This window comes from Ranitomeya imitator, chromosome 3, assembly GCF_032444005.1.
Source record: "Ranitomeya imitator isolate aRanImi1 chromosome 3, aRanImi1.pri, whole genome shotgun sequence".
Taxonomy (NCBI): domain Eukaryota; kingdom Metazoa; phylum Chordata; class Amphibia; order Anura; family Dendrobatidae; genus Ranitomeya; species Ranitomeya imitator.
Genome location: NC_091284.1, coordinates 804,491,815 through 804,509,190, shown reverse-complemented (window position 1 = coordinate 804,509,190; position 17,376 = coordinate 804,491,815). Strand labels below are relative to the sequence as shown.

The 17,376-nt window shown below is 43.1% G+C and overlaps 1 protein-coding gene across 1 annotated transcript in view; it reads left to right on the top strand.

Moving 5' to 3' along the window:
* The window catches only part of FAT3 (FAT atypical cadherin 3), a 745,380-nt gene that overhangs the window by 148,419 nt on the left and 579,585 nt on the right, over window positions 1–17,376 (top strand). Inside the window, exon 2 of the mRNA XM_069759239.1 lies at window positions 12,444–12,512. The gene's annotated coding sequence lies outside the window, so the exon portion shown is untranslated. The remainder of the gene's footprint in view (window positions 1–12,443; window positions 12,513–17,376) is intronic.

Sequence of the window (17,376 nt, the reverse complement as noted above, 5' to 3'; positions counted from 1 at the left end):
ACAGTGCTAACCACTGAGTCACCAAACAGTGCTAACCACTGTGCCACCATACAGTGCTATCCACTGTGCCACCATACAGTGCTATCCACTGTGCCACCATACAGTGCTAACCATTGAGCCACTATACAGTGCTAACCACTGAGTCACCATACAGTGCTAACCACTGAGTCACCATACAGTGCTAACCACTGTGCCACCATACAGTGCTATCCACTGTGCCACCATACAGTGCTAACCACTGAGTCACCATACAGTGCTAACCACTGTGCCACCATACAGTGCTATCCACTGTGCCACCATACAGTGCTATCCACTGTGCCATCATACAGTGCTAACCATTGAGCCACTATACAGTGCTAACCACTGAGTCACCATACAGTGCTAACCACTGTGCCACCATACAGTGCTATCCACTGTGCCACCATACAGTGCTAACCACTGAGTCACCATACAGTGCTAACCACTGTGCCACCATACAGTGCTATCCACTGTGCCACCATACAGTGCTATCCACTGTGCCATCATACAGTGCTATCCACTGTGCCATCATACAGTGCTAACCATTGAGCCACTATACAGTGCTAACCACTGAGTCACCATACAGTGCTAACCACTGTGCCACCATACAGTGCTATCCACTGTGCCACCATACAGTGCTAACCACTGAGCCACCATACAGTGCTATCCACTGTGCCACCATACAGTGCTAACCACTGAGTCACCATACAGTGCTAACCACTGTGCCACCCTACAGTGCTATCCACTGTGCCACCATACAGTGCTAACCACTGAGTCACCATACAGTGCTAACCACTGTGCCACCATACAGTGCTATCCACTGTGCCACCATACAGTGCTAACCACTGAGCCACCATACAGTGCTATCCACTGTGCCACCATACAGTGCTAACCACTGAGTCACCATACAGTGCTAACCACTGTGCCACCCTACAGTGCTATCCACTGTGCCACCATACAGTGCTAACCACTGAGCCACCATACAGTGCTAACCACTGAGTCACCATACAGTGCTATCCACTGTGCCATCATACAGTGCTAACCATTGAGCCACTATACAGTGCTAACCATTGAGCCACTATACAGTGCTAACCACTGACTCACCATACAGTGCTAACCACTGACTCACCATACAGTGCTAACCACTGAGTCACCATACAGTGCTAACCACTGACTCACCATACAGTGCTAACCACTGAGCCACCATACAGTGCTAACCAGAATCACCATACAGTGCTATCCACTGAGCCACCATACAGTGCTAACCACTGAGCCACCATACAGTGCTATCCACTGTGCCACCATACAGTGCTATCCATTGTGCCACCATACAGTGCTAACCACTGAGACACTATACAGTGCTAACCACTGACTCACCATACAGTGCTAACCACTGACTCACCATACAGTGCTATCCACTGAGACACTATACAGTGCTATCCACTGAGTCACCATACAGTGCTATCCACTGAGCCACCATACAGTGCTATCCACTGAGCCACTATACAGTGCTATCCACTGAGCCACTATACAGTGCTAACCACTGACTCACCATACAGTGCTAACCACTGACTCACCATACAGTGCTATCCACTGAGCCACCATACAGTGCTATCCACTGAGTCACCATACAGTGCTATCCATTGTGCCACCATACAGTGCTAACCACTGAGCCACTATACAGTGCTAACCACTGACTCACCATACAGTGCTAACCACTGAGCCACCATACAGTGCTATCCACTGAGCCACTATACAGTGCTATCCACTGAGCCACCATACAGTGCTATCCACTGAGCCACTATACAGTGCTATCCACTGAGCCACTATACAGTGCTAACCACTGACTCACCATACAGTGCTAACCACTGACTCACCATACAGTGCTATCCACTGAGCCACCATACAGTGCTATCCACTGAGCCACCATACAGTGCTATCCACTGAGTCACCATACAGTGCTATCCATTGTGCCACCATACAGTGCTAACCATTGAGCCACTATGCAGTGCTAACCACTGACTCACCATACAGTGCTAAGCACTGAGCCACCATGTTTAAAAAACAGTTTAATAACTGTCCATTGCAGTGATCTGTAATATGATCTTCTCCATCAGTTACACAACTACAACCCCTAACACACAGCCTAATGCAAATCACAGACGGAAAGTAGAGGTCCTGTGGAGTAACAGGCACAATCCCTGTGATATCAAAGATAAAGATTCATCGTCGGGGGAAACTGCGGAAAAAGCGTCAAGTTGCTGCTGTCAGCAAATCTAAAATGGATTTCATTTGCTCAGCAGCTATAAAACATCAAGGATTTCTTTTTTTTTCCTTTAAATGGTGATAAAAAGATTTATCTTCCTTCCCTGTGAAGTCCTGTCTGCAGTAAACAATCCGTTTTCTTCTAGTGGATTAGCGACGGTTTGGTCTAACCCTATATACACGTCTACAAGGCGCTAATCCTGGGTCCAGCGCGGCAGAGGGCCTTATATGCGGAAAGTGAGAGGTGATATAAGTCATCTTCAGATCAATTGGAACAATATTTTTGTATCATTTTCTAGTGTTTTTTTAAGCATTTTTTGCAGGAGAACACCAAATCTAGGTATTTCTGGCTTCTTTTGTTGCATTTTTTGGTATTTTTTTTTCCAAATGTAGCATGTCCCAAGTATGTCTTTGGTCATGGGTTTTAACATAGATTTAGACCTCTAGAGAGAAAAAAATAGCAAATAATGAAATTCTTTGCAAATTTTAGAAGCCAAAAATTGTTAAATATAGTAGATGGTGAGCCCTCATGGGCAGGGTCCTCTGTCCTTCTGTACCAGTCGCTTTGTCACTCCACATGAGGAGACACAGTTCTCAGAGAAAAACACAATGACCATATATATAGAAAATAATGATATACAATCTTTATTGAAAATCGATTATCACAAAAATACACAATAAAAACTATGCTTCGAATGTGAGGGACGCATGTGGATAGAGACCCTATTAAACATATGTTAAAATGCATATAAAGGGAGTGCATGTAATATAAGCAATCAATATTCTCATAGAAGTACATATAGATAAAACTGTGATCAAAAAGTATGTGATCTCAAAGGGCTGCATCATAATTCAAAATTCACACTAAATACGTGCCGCGGTCCTCAACCCCGACGCGCGTTTCGTCCACACTTCTTCAGCAGGCGTGAGCACAGACCTTGCATTTGTTATGTAAGTCATAGAGCTAGGGGTACTTTTTAACGGCTTTTTAACGGCGCTGAGAAATAAAGTTATAGCGCTATAGTCTCGTGATAGGCGATTGAAAAAAAAAGTATGATTTCCCATTTCTCTCTCCTCTGATATGATCTCTCCATTTGGGCCTTGAGTCTCCATCTGATGATGGAGCGTAACAGTGTTGTTTTCCGAGAAGTTTCAGCAGTGCCTAGGAGATTTGTCCTAGAGGTTTCGTCATTTTCCAGGAGTTTGCCGGACGATCGGGGACAGTGTGTGTCACTGTGGTGTATAAGAATTGCTTTAAGGAAAAATATCTCGTTGAAGGAACATGCCATCATTTTTCCTCTTGACTCCTATTGGGAAAATCATAGGATGGATACACAGGTTCGGTTTCCGGCCATGAACATACATGGGTGCCGAAATAATGACAACGTACAACTCGGGCCCTGAGTGAAGTTATACAAGGCCTAATTCTGTATCCAGAACTTTTTTTTTGTGTACGCCACGTAATTAAGAACAGGAATCACGTTTCATTGATATAATTGGCAGTGTTCCCCCGATGTTGGTGCGCTCAGGACTTTGATGTGTCCTTGACAGAAGGCCTTAACCTCTAAGCAGTCAGAGGTTAGGGTCTAAATTTAATCCCGTGAGACTTTTTCACACTGAAATGACTTCTCTGGGAATGTTCCACTAAAAAGCAAATGAATGTTTCTCGCGGTGCGGTGTATGAGCCCAATGCATGATGTTGTGGGGATAAAAAGTAGGAAAACTCAATTTGAAAAAAAAAAATTATTACCAAAATTTTGTCTTTTTATACCTACTTCATGTTTTATAACACAGTTTTCAGGCCTATTTATTAATTTGTTTATTTAGCGCCTTCATATTCCACAGTGCTTTTATAGATGTTGTTTTCACGGTCCCCATCACATCCCTATTTGTATGTTTTAGGATGGTGATAAGAACCCCATACAAAAACAGGGAGAACATACAAACTGTATCAAGATGTCGCCTTTAGCAGAATTTGAACAAAATTATCAACAGTCCTAACTCCTGAGCTGCATGACTATGACTTAGTCTCATTTAGATGGTGTAATTAGAACTCATTTTGGCACCCATATTAAAGACCGCTATATGTGGACCTTCTGTAGAAGTCTTCTCCAGTAGAAGTCCATGACAGTAGAATCCACTCCAGTAGAAGTCTGCTCCAGTAGAAGACTGCTTAGTAGGAGACCACTGCAGTAGAAGTCCGCTCCAGTAGAAGACCACTCTAGTAGAAGACTGCTCCAGTAGAAGTCCACTAAGGTAGAAGTCAGTTCCTTTAGAAGTCTAGTCTAGTAGAAGACTTCTCCAATAGAAGTCCGCTAAGGTAGAAGTCAGTTCCTTAAGAAGTGTAGACTAGTAGAAGACTGCTCCAGTAGAAGTCCGCTAAGGTAGAAGTCAGCTCCTGTAGAAGTCTAGTTTAGTAAAAGTCCAATCCAGTGGAAGTCTAACGATAACAGCACTAGAATTTTAAGTCTCACCCCCAAAATCCCACCTTGAAAGCAGGAGCTCCTTTTTGGTCCGAAACAGCCACAAATTTGCCTGTCCTAGGAAATTTGGGAACTGTTGGCATGTATATAGTTCAATAACAGAGCTATAAGTATGATATTTCTCCCTAATCACAGACCATATGCTACTCAGGAGTTTGAGAGAACTGGAAGACAATTTTTATGAAGTCAGCAATATTAAGGCTTATTGTAGTTTGAGTGGTATCCATGTTTTCCACAGATAGCACTCGAACCTGTAATAGTCTATAGGGTTTTTGACATGTCAGTGATTTTTTTTGCGGACCGTCTGTGCAAAACCGCGGAGACATGTCCGATCTTGAGCCGAGTGTCGGTTCAAATTTGTCAGTAAAAGCCAATGTGTCCATTAAAAAAATCAGACAACATTAGGATGTCAACATGAAGTGATAAATAGGAGAAGCTTGAGAAACCTTTTTTTATATCTCATCATCTGACCAAATGCTGATGAACATCTGAAGAAACTCTGATCGAAAGCACTGATGAAACTTGGACCTAATTTTCTCTTTTGAGAAAATCACTGAAAGGATCATGAACCCTTAGTCTGCTCCTCAATTCACCCCCAAGGCAAATTTGTTGCCACCCCACCAATTACCTGATAGGCCTCATGATAGGCCTCAGGAGCCCAATAGTTTATTCTGCCTTGTGCTTTATAACTATTGGATTTGCTTCAGCACGTTGCCACTAATGGATACATGACCTCCACCATTGCGTTAAATGTTAAGAATGTAGGTACTGAGTTATAGTTTTTTGAACAAAGAGCCCAGAAGCCACCCAATCACGTCAAGGTGCTACCTGATATAGCCTACAACTTGAAAATGGGTAGAAGACACATTTTAATGTGGTTTGTTGCCCCAGGTTATGGGGGAGAAAGTGACTCTTGTGAGTGTCCTGAGTAGAAGAAGCTTGTCTGGCTGTAAGGAGATAAGGAGATGCCCTAGTGGATATGGCGTTGTGGTGAGACAAGTGTTAAGTGTGGAAATCTTGATGGCAGAAAAACAAAGTCATGAGGGAGGTAAAAAAAAATTTGACCCTTGAGGAGATAAGAGAGTTGTGAGGTTGCCACTTCAGGTAAAAGTCCAGATGAGCAGAATCGAGACCCAGGTATGAGGACCTTAGATGTGCGAACGAGGAAGCTACTGATGTTTATAACAGGGGTGTCAAACTGCATTCCTCGAGGGCTGCAAACAGGTCATGTTTTCAGGATTTCCTTGCATTGCACAGGTGATAATTTAATCACCTGCAGAGAATGATTCCAGCACCTTGTGCAATGCTAAGGAAATCTTGAAAACACGCATGGTTTGAGGCCCTCGAGGAATGCAGTTTGACACCCCTGGTTTAGAGAGCCATCCAGTGTTGGACTGAGAAAGAACAAGAGTTTTGATGTAGAGTGTGATGGAGACTGGATGCCGGATGAAGACCTGGATTGTGTGTTTGTACATTGTCTGTTCCAATCACTGGAAATACGTTAAGTAAACTCTGTGCCTCAACGTAAAGGTCCTACTCTTAAGACTGTCTTGTGTGTGCTACCTTGCCATCCAAAGAGAGGGAGTCCCATAAGTTAGGGTACATTCAGACAGATGTATTTTGGGCCACGAGTAAAACGGACAGTCCAAGGACCCAATGATAGGGTATGTGCCAGTGCACATGGGCTATTTTTCACATAAACCTCAAGTCCATGTGTAAAAAATCGCAGTATACTCTAGTCTGGTTCGATACTAGTATTTTTTTTTACATTTTTTTTTTATATTTTCTGCTGTTTTTTTTATTTTTTTTTAGTAGAAACGTTCTTTACGCTCTTGGTTCATTCTTCGTGTTAATGTCATGTAAATACAGCAAATAGTGACAGACGTGAAGGGATTGAGCCCCCAGGACACTAACACAGTCGATAGTCTAATCACAACTGTGTAAGGTCAATAATAACAAGTCTGTTTCTCATCATCCAAGTTTCGGAAAAGTAAAAAAAAAAATCTGAAAATCAAGAGCAGATTTTCTCCTCATTAAGAATATCATCTGTTCTCATAAGTTTACATTTACTGCAAAAACATCCTTTCATTTTTTTATATGTATATTGTTTTTTCTTTTTTTTTTTAGGTTAAAGCATTATGTTAATTTTCTCTGCACTTGATTCTCCCTGCCAAACATGAATAACAAATATCCTAATTAGAAGCCGAGTCCCAGTTAATTATGAGATCAGTCTTCTGGCCCAGAGTAATACAAGTATAATGATCAATTATCTACACAATGCAGGATTGACTGCTACTTGTCTTCCTTAAAAAAAATATTTGGCTCAGCTAATTTCTGATAACTGTAATCTGTTGCCGGCGACATAAGCGGGCGAATTGTTGACTGCTGGTGCTAAGAACTGCCGAGCGACTACTTTGTGCTTTACGCACGGAGGCTTTGGTTGTTATTTTGTCATTTGTCTTTTTTTGGGGGGTGGTGTATGGGGGTGTTGAGATACAGTCTATTTGCAATCAATCATTTATATTATCCACACTGACAAAGATCCATTGATTTACATTGTGAGTATCCAAAACATCATTTCCATCAATATCCACATGTTCGCCACTAAGGATGTAGACATTGATGTGGATGGTTAGAACAATGCGTAAAAACCACGATGCATAGCAAGAAGTGTCGTCATCACTGCTATAAGTCTGGTGGCTTTAAAGGGGTATTCTTTTCATTGTAAATGTGCTTGTAAACAAACAAATTTGACAATTTACCTCTTCTACGTTCTCAAGAACAGAGGAATTTTTAATTTAATTCTTCACTGATTTCTTCCTATCAGAGGTGGCTGGATTCCTGGACATGAGTTTACAAGATCTTTGTTGTAGAGTTTGTAAGCGCTGCTCTGTAGCTGTCTGGGTCGCTGAATTCAGCCAACTTCAGAGCTCCTTTGATGTTGGAGGAGAAAAGTGTCCTGTTTGCAGAATCGGAAAGAGCACAGTTCGGGTTAGATGGTGGTCCAAACTATCAGTCTTCGGGAAATTTTTCAAAATTCGGGTCCAATTACAATCGGCGGCGAATATTGTTTTTGCAATATTTGCCGAACACAGCCAAACGTCATTGAAGTCAATGGGAGTAGAAATTACCGAATATGTTTGGAACTGATCATCAAACAAATTCGGCACATATAGGGTACCAATATGGCAAATTCAGATTCAGCGACCGATTCCACACAAATTTGATCAACTCTACTGTCCCTACACTACTGTCCCTCCACTACTGTCCCTCCACTACTGTCCCTCCACTCTTTGCTCTCCTGAAGAGTGATGGACAGCACTTTATTGAGGATAACCTTTTAATGGTCAATTATCATTAAATTGTGTCCTTTTAGGACCTTGAATCTATAAATTGTCCTTAGTAGTTAGTGGCTTTATAATGAATTGACGCCAATATATTGGCTGTCTATACCCCAATATACGTAGCATGCTGAGTTAGTCGGAAGGATGTCCTGTATTGAGCAGTCCTGTATTGGATCCTGATAATCCTTTGAAATTATTAAACAGACATATGTTTCAATGCTTTGTAGGACTGTACTGATCAGACTAATTCCAAGATACGTGCAAAAAAAAGAAAAGGGGTTGTCCAAGATACAGGGATGAAATAAGATCTACAAATAAGAGCTCCTTTGGCAATCAGTTGATCGCTGCAGGTCTGGCAGTGAATCGTTTTCCCTGCAGCAGCCCCTACAGGATAATTATAGTATTGCATGCGACCAATCAAATGTATGGTAGCCTAAGCAATATATAAAAAATTTGAGTCCTCCAAAGCCTGTTTGCGACTCTGCTCGGGTTCATAGAAAGGGTTCTGAATAAGCAGCCTCAGACTGAGATGTTTCTCTGCTCTAAAGGGCATGAAATGGGACAATCCCTTTAATATTAAAGTGGATCTATCAGAGAATATGCGAGATTTATTATTCTGGAACAACTTGCGCAAAAAAGCTGTTTTAAAAGCATTTTGCCAAATTTGTGATGCATTTTAGACACTTTCTGTGCTTTTTCCGACAATTAGGCATGGATATGCCTTGTAGATTGTGAGCCCTTGCGGGCAGGGTCCTCTCTCCTGCTGTACCAGTTGTGACTTGTATTGTTCAAGATTATTGTACCTGTTATTATTGTACCAGCTATTCTCAGGTATACACCGGATGAACAATGTTTTTGTGCCATTTTGGCTAATGAGAGATGGGAGCCGTTCCTGTTCTATCATTTGCTGTATTCTTTAAGAAACAGTGTGGCCGTTCAATTTCTCACCAGCGCCACCACAGGAGAAATCAAGCATTACACACTTCCCATAAAAAATGGATCTATGGATGTGCTTTGTCCTTTAGAGAGGGAACTGTTATTTGGAGCAGATCCCCCCACACCAGAGAATGAGTTGTATTAACTAGACAATGCTTTAAATTATTTTAGTTTCTATGGCATTGACCTAACAGAGGACCGGCCACTTGCTATAAATGTGTGATTGTTAATACCTGGTGTAAATGCCGCTGTTCTCCTGAATCCGGTGTTAGTTTTCTTTTCTCTCTGCGCCTCTCCGTTCCTGAGATATGACCTCCTCTTTCATCTATATAAATCTAATCTGCTTAGCCAAGTAGGTGTAGCCCTCGAGTAGATGTCTACAGAGAACCACGCCCACTTGGCTCCAAAGACTAGATTTATATAAAGAGAAGAAGAGGTCATATCTCAGGAACGGAGAGGCTCTGGAGCAAAAGGAAAACAACGCCGGATTCAGGAGAACAGCAGCATTTACATCGGATAATAAACTTATTTGTGGGAAGTGACATGTTCTTTTTAAAATATTAAAGATCTTAAACTAGGTTGTTGTATTAAATGTCAAACCCTACATTGTAACAGTAGTGCAAATGCTCTTGCTATAATTGTGCTTCCTTGTATTTTACGTTTTACGTGAGATTCTATCGATATTACTATGGTAACAATAAGTTACGGAACCCGGAATAATTCTCACCGAGTTATCTCTGGATACATGAGTGTGTGTAAGGATCGTCAGATGTCTACTCTCTCATGAGCTTTAAGTTTCCATGACAATCAACAGACAAGAATAGAGATTGTGACTTCTTACCCCCCACTCCACTCCACCAACCCCCATATTGTGCAATTACCCTTCCCCCACCTTGATGTTGCCCACCTTACCATGACTAGACATGAATATTTAATATCAATACCTACACCTCAATCAGATACTTAAATACATTTTCACATGAGATCAAAAATAAGAATTGAGAGTAAAAAATGACAAAAAAAACATAATTAAAAATGAAGTAAAGAAAGATGCAATAAAAGACTAAATATATATACATATATAAGGTACGGTATATATTTACCGTATATATATATTTTTTGATTGTATTCTATTTTACTATGCTTCACTTTATATTTTTATATTATTTTTTGTATTCATTATGTGCAGTAATAGGTGGTATTCTTGTATTCTGCTACATTAAAATACACTTGGACCAAAAAAAAATTTCCATTTTTTTGTTTCTTTTTTGTAGAGCTTTTACAATTGTTTTCTATTCATAAAAATGTGTGTGTATATATATACCGTATATATACAGTGGGGCAAAAAAGTATTTAGTCAGTCAGCAATAGTGCAAGTTCCACCACTTAAAAAGATGAGAGGCGTCTGTAATTTATATCATAGGTAGACCTCCACTATGGGAGACAAACTGAGAAAAAAAAATCCAGAAAATCACATTGTCTGTTTTTTTAACAATTTATTTGCATATTATGGTGGAAAATAAGTATTTGGTCAGAAACAAACAATCAAGATTTCTGGCTCTCACAGACCTGTAACTTCATCTTTAAGAGTCTCCTCTTTCCTCCACTCATTACCTGTAGTAACGGCACCTGTTTAAACTTGTTATCAGTATAAAAAGACACCTGTGCACACCCTCAAACAGTCTGACTCCAAACTCCACTATGGTGAAGACCAAAGAGCTGTCAAAGGACACCAGAAACAAAATTGTAGCCCTGCACCAGGCTGGGAAGACTGAATCTGCAATAGCCAACCAGCTTGGAGTGAAGAAATCAACAGTGGGAGCAATAATTAGAAAATGGAAGACATACAAGACCACTGATAATCTCCCTCGATCTGGGGCTCCACGCAAAATCCCACCCCATGGGGTCAGAATGATCACAAGAACGGTGAGCAAAAATCCCAGAACCACGCGTGGGGACCTAGTGAATGAACTGCAGAGAGCTGGGACCAATGTAACAAGGCCTACCATAAGTAACACACTACGCCACCATGGACTCAGATCCTGCAGTGCCAGACGTGTCCCACTGCTTAAGCCAGTACATGTCCGGGCCCGTCTGAAGTTTGTTAGAGAGCATTTGGATGATCCAGAGGAGTTTTGGGAGAATGTCCTATGGTCTGATGAAACCAAACTGGAACTGTTTGGTAGAAACACAACTTGTCGTGTTTGGAGGAAAAAGAATACTGAGTTGCATCCATCAAACACCATACCTACTGTAAAGCATGGTGGTGGAAACATCATGCTTTGGGGCTGTTTCTCTGCAAAGGGGCCAGGACGACTGATCCGGGTACATGAAAGAATGAATGGGGCCATGTATCGTGAGATTTTGAGTGCAAACCTCCTTCCATCAGCAAGGGCATTGAAGATGAAACGTGGCTGGGTCTTTCAACATGACAATGATCCAAAGCACACCGCCAGGGCAACGAAGGAGTGGCTTCGTAAGAAGTATTTCAAGGTCCTGGAGTGGCCTAGCCAGTCTCCAGATCTCAACCCTATAGAAAACCTTTGGAGGGAGTTGAAATTCCGTGTTGCCAAGCGAAAAGCCAAAAACAACACTGCTCTAGAGGAGATCTGCATGGAGGAATGGGCCAACATACCAACAACAGTGTGTGGCAACCTTGTGAAGACTTACAGAAAACGTTTGACCTTTGTCATTGCCAACAAAGGATATATTACAAAGTATTGAGATGAAATTTTGTTTCTGACCAAATACTTATTTTCCACCATAATATGCAAATAAATTGTTAAAAAAACAGACAATGTGATTTTCTGGATTTTTTTTTCTCAGTTTGTCTCCCATAGTTGAGGTCTACCTATGATGTAAATTACAGACGCCTCTCATCTTTTTAAGTGGTGGAACTAGCACTATTGCTGACTGACTAAATACTTTTTTGCCCCACTGTATATATATATATATATATATATATATATATATATATTGTATATATATATATATATATATACAATATATATATATATATATATATACGGTATATGCTTTTTTAAATAAAAAAATTTTTTGTATTTCTTTTTTTGTAGAGCTTTTATAATTTTTTCTATCCATAAAAATGTGCGATGTGCGTGTGTGTGTATATATATATATATATATATATATATATGTTTTTTTAAATAAAAATTTTCTTTTTTTTTATTTTGCTTATTTTTTATAGCTTTTACATTTTGTATTCTATTGCTTTACTTAATAGTATTACGGTACTTTTTTAATTTCTCTTCTTTTTTATAGCCTTTCCATTTTTTATTCTATTACTTTACCTACCGTAATTTAATTTCATTGACATAACCAATAGTAAGTGACATATGTTCCCTAATCTATATATATATTTTTTTGATTTTGACAGGACCTATGAATTCTGAAGGAGTCCAAGAAAGGAGAATAGAGAATTTTGGATACAACGCATCGTTTGCAGGTATGTCCGGTAACTTTATCACTACATTGGGAGACCACTGAGTTTTATGCTTGGATGGCGGCTGTTGTGCTCTAAGATCTAACGGACCATGTGGTGCCTACATGTGATGCCAATATTACAGATATCCTCCCCTTGATTCATGGTGCTAGGTTGAATATCTCAATAATATTACGTCTAGTGGAGCGTGCCACAATTTTGTAAATTTTCAAATAAAATAGGTAACCGATCCACGCGCGCCCCCATGAAAAATCACAAATAAATGTTCCCATTGGTCTCCTTACATGTTACCGAAGGCGTTTTTAGGTCTCTTTCCTATTCAGTTGTGACTGCAGTACCTACACCCTCTCCCCAACAGACCCAAATTTCCTGGAAGCAAATTTTGGCAAGCAACGAACCAGATAGAGGCGTGGTTGTGTAAACGCAACGCAAACGCAGGTGATCCTCCACACACAATTCGGCGGCTTAGCAGAAGGGGCATGGGTGCAATATTGAGTGTTATAGCTAAACTCATGTGGTACAAATTTTTGCCAAAATTTTGTTGTACAGTATCAGTGAACGCATGCTCCTTTTGAGCAATGCCTGTATGTAATTCGGTGAAATCAGTCGTCCCTATAAGGTGCCCGGCTAAAACACCACGGTGACATTTTTAATACATAGCGCTTGTTCTTTTTTTTATTTGTTCTACCCAGGAACAACAATGTCCTCAAACCCCTAGAGATTCAGATCATTTTGTAGAGTCAAGTGCAGTGAAAGCGCCTCCTAACTGAAAGCCCGGCTTTATTAAAACGTCTACAGCCCCCTTTACGTTGAAGTACTGCTTTTGAAATCTTTGAATTTTTTCCATTTTTCAGGTAATTTGCCTGAAGAGCAGATGTATTTTCCTCGAGTGTTACTTTATTTAAACGCTAATTGCAACTTTATTCATCCTACACGATAAATATGCGGGAAGTGATTGCAGTGAACACAGGATAGGTGGATAGGCCTGAAGGAGACGCTCTCCACAACCAGAACGGTCAATGCTGACTGTCTGCGTTCACCACTATCGGTCACCCCGTCCATTGTATCCATGCTGACTGTCTGCGTTCACCACTATCGGCCACCCCGCCCATTGTATCCATGCTGACTATCTGTGTTCACCACTATCGGCCACCCCGCCCATTGTATCCATGCTGACTGTCTGCGTTCACCACTATCGGCCACCCCGTCCATTGTATCCATGCTGACTGTCTGCGTTCAACACTATCGTCCACCCTGCCCATTGTATCCATGCTGACTGTCTGCGTTCACCACTATCGGCCACCCCGCCCATTGTATCCATGCTGACTGTCTGCATTCAACCCTATCGGCCACCCTGCCCATTGTATCCATGCTGACTGTCTGCATTGACCACTATCGCTCACCCTGCCCATTGTATTCATGCTGACTGTCTGCGTTCACCACTATCGGCCACCCCGCCCATTGTATCCATGCTGACTGTCTGTGTTCACCACTATCAGCCACCCCGCCCATTGTATCCATGCTGACTGTCTGCGTTCACCACTATCAGCCACCCCGCCCATTGTATCCATGGTGACTGTCTGCGTTCACCACTATCGGCCACCCCGTCCATTGTATCCATGCTGACTGTCTGCGTTCAACACTATCGGCCACCCTGCCCATTGTATCCATGCTGACTGTCTGCGTTCACCACTATCGGCCACCCCGCCCATTGTATCCATGCTGACTGTCTGCATTCAACCCTATCGGCCACCCTGCCCATTGTATCCATGCTGACTGTCTGCATTGACCACTATCGCCCACCCCGCCCATTGTATCCATGCTGACTGTCTGTGTTCACCACTATCAGCCACCCCGTCCATTGTATCCATGCTGACTGTCTGCGTTCACCACTATCAGCCACCCCGCCCATTGTATCCATGCTGACTGTCTGTGTTCACCACTATCGGCCACCCCGTCCATTGTATCCATGCTGACTGTCTGCGTTGACCACTATCGGCCACCCCGCCCATTGTATCCATGCTGACTGTCTGCGTTGACCACTATCAGCCACCCCGCCCATTATATCCATGCTGACTGTCTGCGTTCACCACTATCAGCCACCCCGCCCATTGTATCCATGCTGACTGTCTGCGTTCACCACTATCAGCCACCCCGCCCATTGTATCCATGCTGACTGTCTGCGTTCACCACTATCGGCCACTCTGCCCATTGTATCCATGCTGACTGTCTGTGTTCACCACTATCGGTCACCCCGCCCATTGTATCCATGCTGACTGTCTGCGTTCACCACTATTAGCCACCCCGTCCATTGTATCCATGCTGACTGTCTGCGTTCACCACTATCGGCCACCCCGCCCATTGTATCCATGCTGACTGCCTGCGTTCACCACTATCGGTCACCCCGCCCATTGTATTCATGCTGACTGTCTGCATTCACCACTATTGGTCACCCCGTCCATTGTATCCATGCTGTCTGCGTTCACCACTATTTGCCACCCCGCCCATTGTATCTATGCTAACTCTCTGCGTTCACTACTATCGGCCACCACGCCCATTGTATCCATGTTGTCTGCGTTCACCACTATCGGTCACCCCGCCCATTGTATCTATGCTAACTCTCTGCGTTCACTACTATCGGCCACCCCGCCCATTGTATCCATGCTGACTGTCTGCGTTCACCACTATCGGTCACCCTGCCCATTGTATTCATGCTGACTGTCTGCGTTCACCACTATCGGTCACCCTGCCCATTGTATTCATGCTGACTGTCTGTGTTCACCACTATCGCTCACCCTGCCCATTGTATCCATGCTGACTGTCTGCATTCACCACTATCGGTCACCCCGTCCATTGTATCCATGCTGACTGCATTCACCACTATCGGCCTCCCTGCCCATTGTATTCATGCTAACTGTCTGCGTTCACCACTATCGGTCACCCCGCCCATTGTATCCATGCTGACTGTCTGCATTCACCACTATCGGCCACCCTGCCCATTGTATTCATGCTGACTGTCTGCGTTCACCACTACCGGTCACCCCGCCCATTGTATCCATGCTGACTGTCTGCATTCACCACTATCGGTCACCCCGTCCATTGTATCCATGCTGACTGTCTGCGTTCACCACTATCGGTCACCCCGCCCATTGTATCCATGCTGACTGTCTGCATTCACCACTATCGGTCACCCTGCCCATTGTATCCATGCTGACTGCGTTCACCACTATCGGTCACCCTGCCCATTGTATCCATGCTGACTGTCTGCATTCACCACTATCAGCCACCCTGCCCATTGTATCCATGCTGACTGCATTCACCACTATCGGCCACCCTGCCCATTGTATTCATGCTAACTGTCTGCGTTCACCACTATCGGTCACCCCGCCCATTGTATCCATGCTGACTGTCTGCATTCACCACTATCGGCCACCCTGCCCATTGTATTCATGCTGACTGTCTGCGTTCACCACTATCAGTCACCCCGCCCATTGTATCCATGCTGACTGTCTGCATTCACCACTATCGGCCACCCTGCCCATTGTATTCATGCTGACCGTCTGCGTTCACCACTATCGGTCACCCCGCCCATTGTATCCATGCTGACTGTCTGCATTCACCACTATCGGTCACCCCGTCCATTGTATCCATGCTGACTGTCTGCATTCACCACTATCGGTCACCCCGCCCATTGTATCCATGCTGACTGTCTGCGTTCACCACTATCGGTCACCCCGCCCATTGTATCCATGCTGACTGTCTGCATTCACCACTATCGGTCACCCTGCCCATTGTATCCATGCTGACTGCGTTCACCACTATCGGCCACCCAGCCCATTGTATCCATTAAGGCTGTGATCAAGATCTTTTAAAGGGGTTATCCAAGACTTAAAGATGGATCACCTAAGCTTAGGATAGGCCTTCATTGTCAAATTCTTGGGAAACGCCTATGAGGTGGTCATATACATTAGGTAATTATCTCACGAATAACATTTATCACGTATTCATGCGATTGGGGATAAATGTATGATCCCAACCAATGGGAACCCTAATCACAAGAAAAGAGGTCTTATTTGCCATGTGAATGGAGTGGAATTATGCATGCGTGATCTCTGGTCCATTCAATTCTATGGCTCTATGGGAGTGATATTGCGCATGCATGACCACTGCTCCTTTCACTTCTATGGGTCTATGGGAGAGGCAATGTGCATGCGCAACCTCTGCTTCTTTCACTTCTACGGATGTATGGGCGAGGTAATGCGCATGCCCGGCCACTGCTCCTTTCACTACTATGGCTCTATGGGAGTGGTATTGCGCATGCATGACCACTGCTCCTTTCACTTCTACGGATGTATTGGAGGGGAGGTAATGCGCATGCCCGGCCACTGCTCCTTTCACTACTATGGCTCTATGGAAGTGGTAATGCACATGCGTAACCTCTGCACATTTCACTGCTATGGGTCTATGGAAGTGGTAATGCGCATTCATGAACACTGTTCCTTTCACTTTTATGGCTCTATGGGAGTGGTAATGTGCGTGCACGACCACTTCTCCTTTCACTTCTATGGGCCTATGGGAGTGGTAATGCTCATGTGCGACCACTGCTCCATTCACATTTATGGCTCTATGGGAGTGATATTACGCATCAGCAACCACTTCTCTTTTCACTAATCTGGGTCTATGGGAGTGGTAATGCGCATGCGCGAACACTGCTCCATTCACTTTTATGTATTTTTCCAACAGTAAATCAAATGGTTGTCACCCATGCACCTTACATCCCTCCAGTCACATGGGATGGAGACCCTTGTGGTGTTCACGCATGCGCATAGTCAGTGCAACTGATGGAGGTCTCCATCAGTCATGTAGA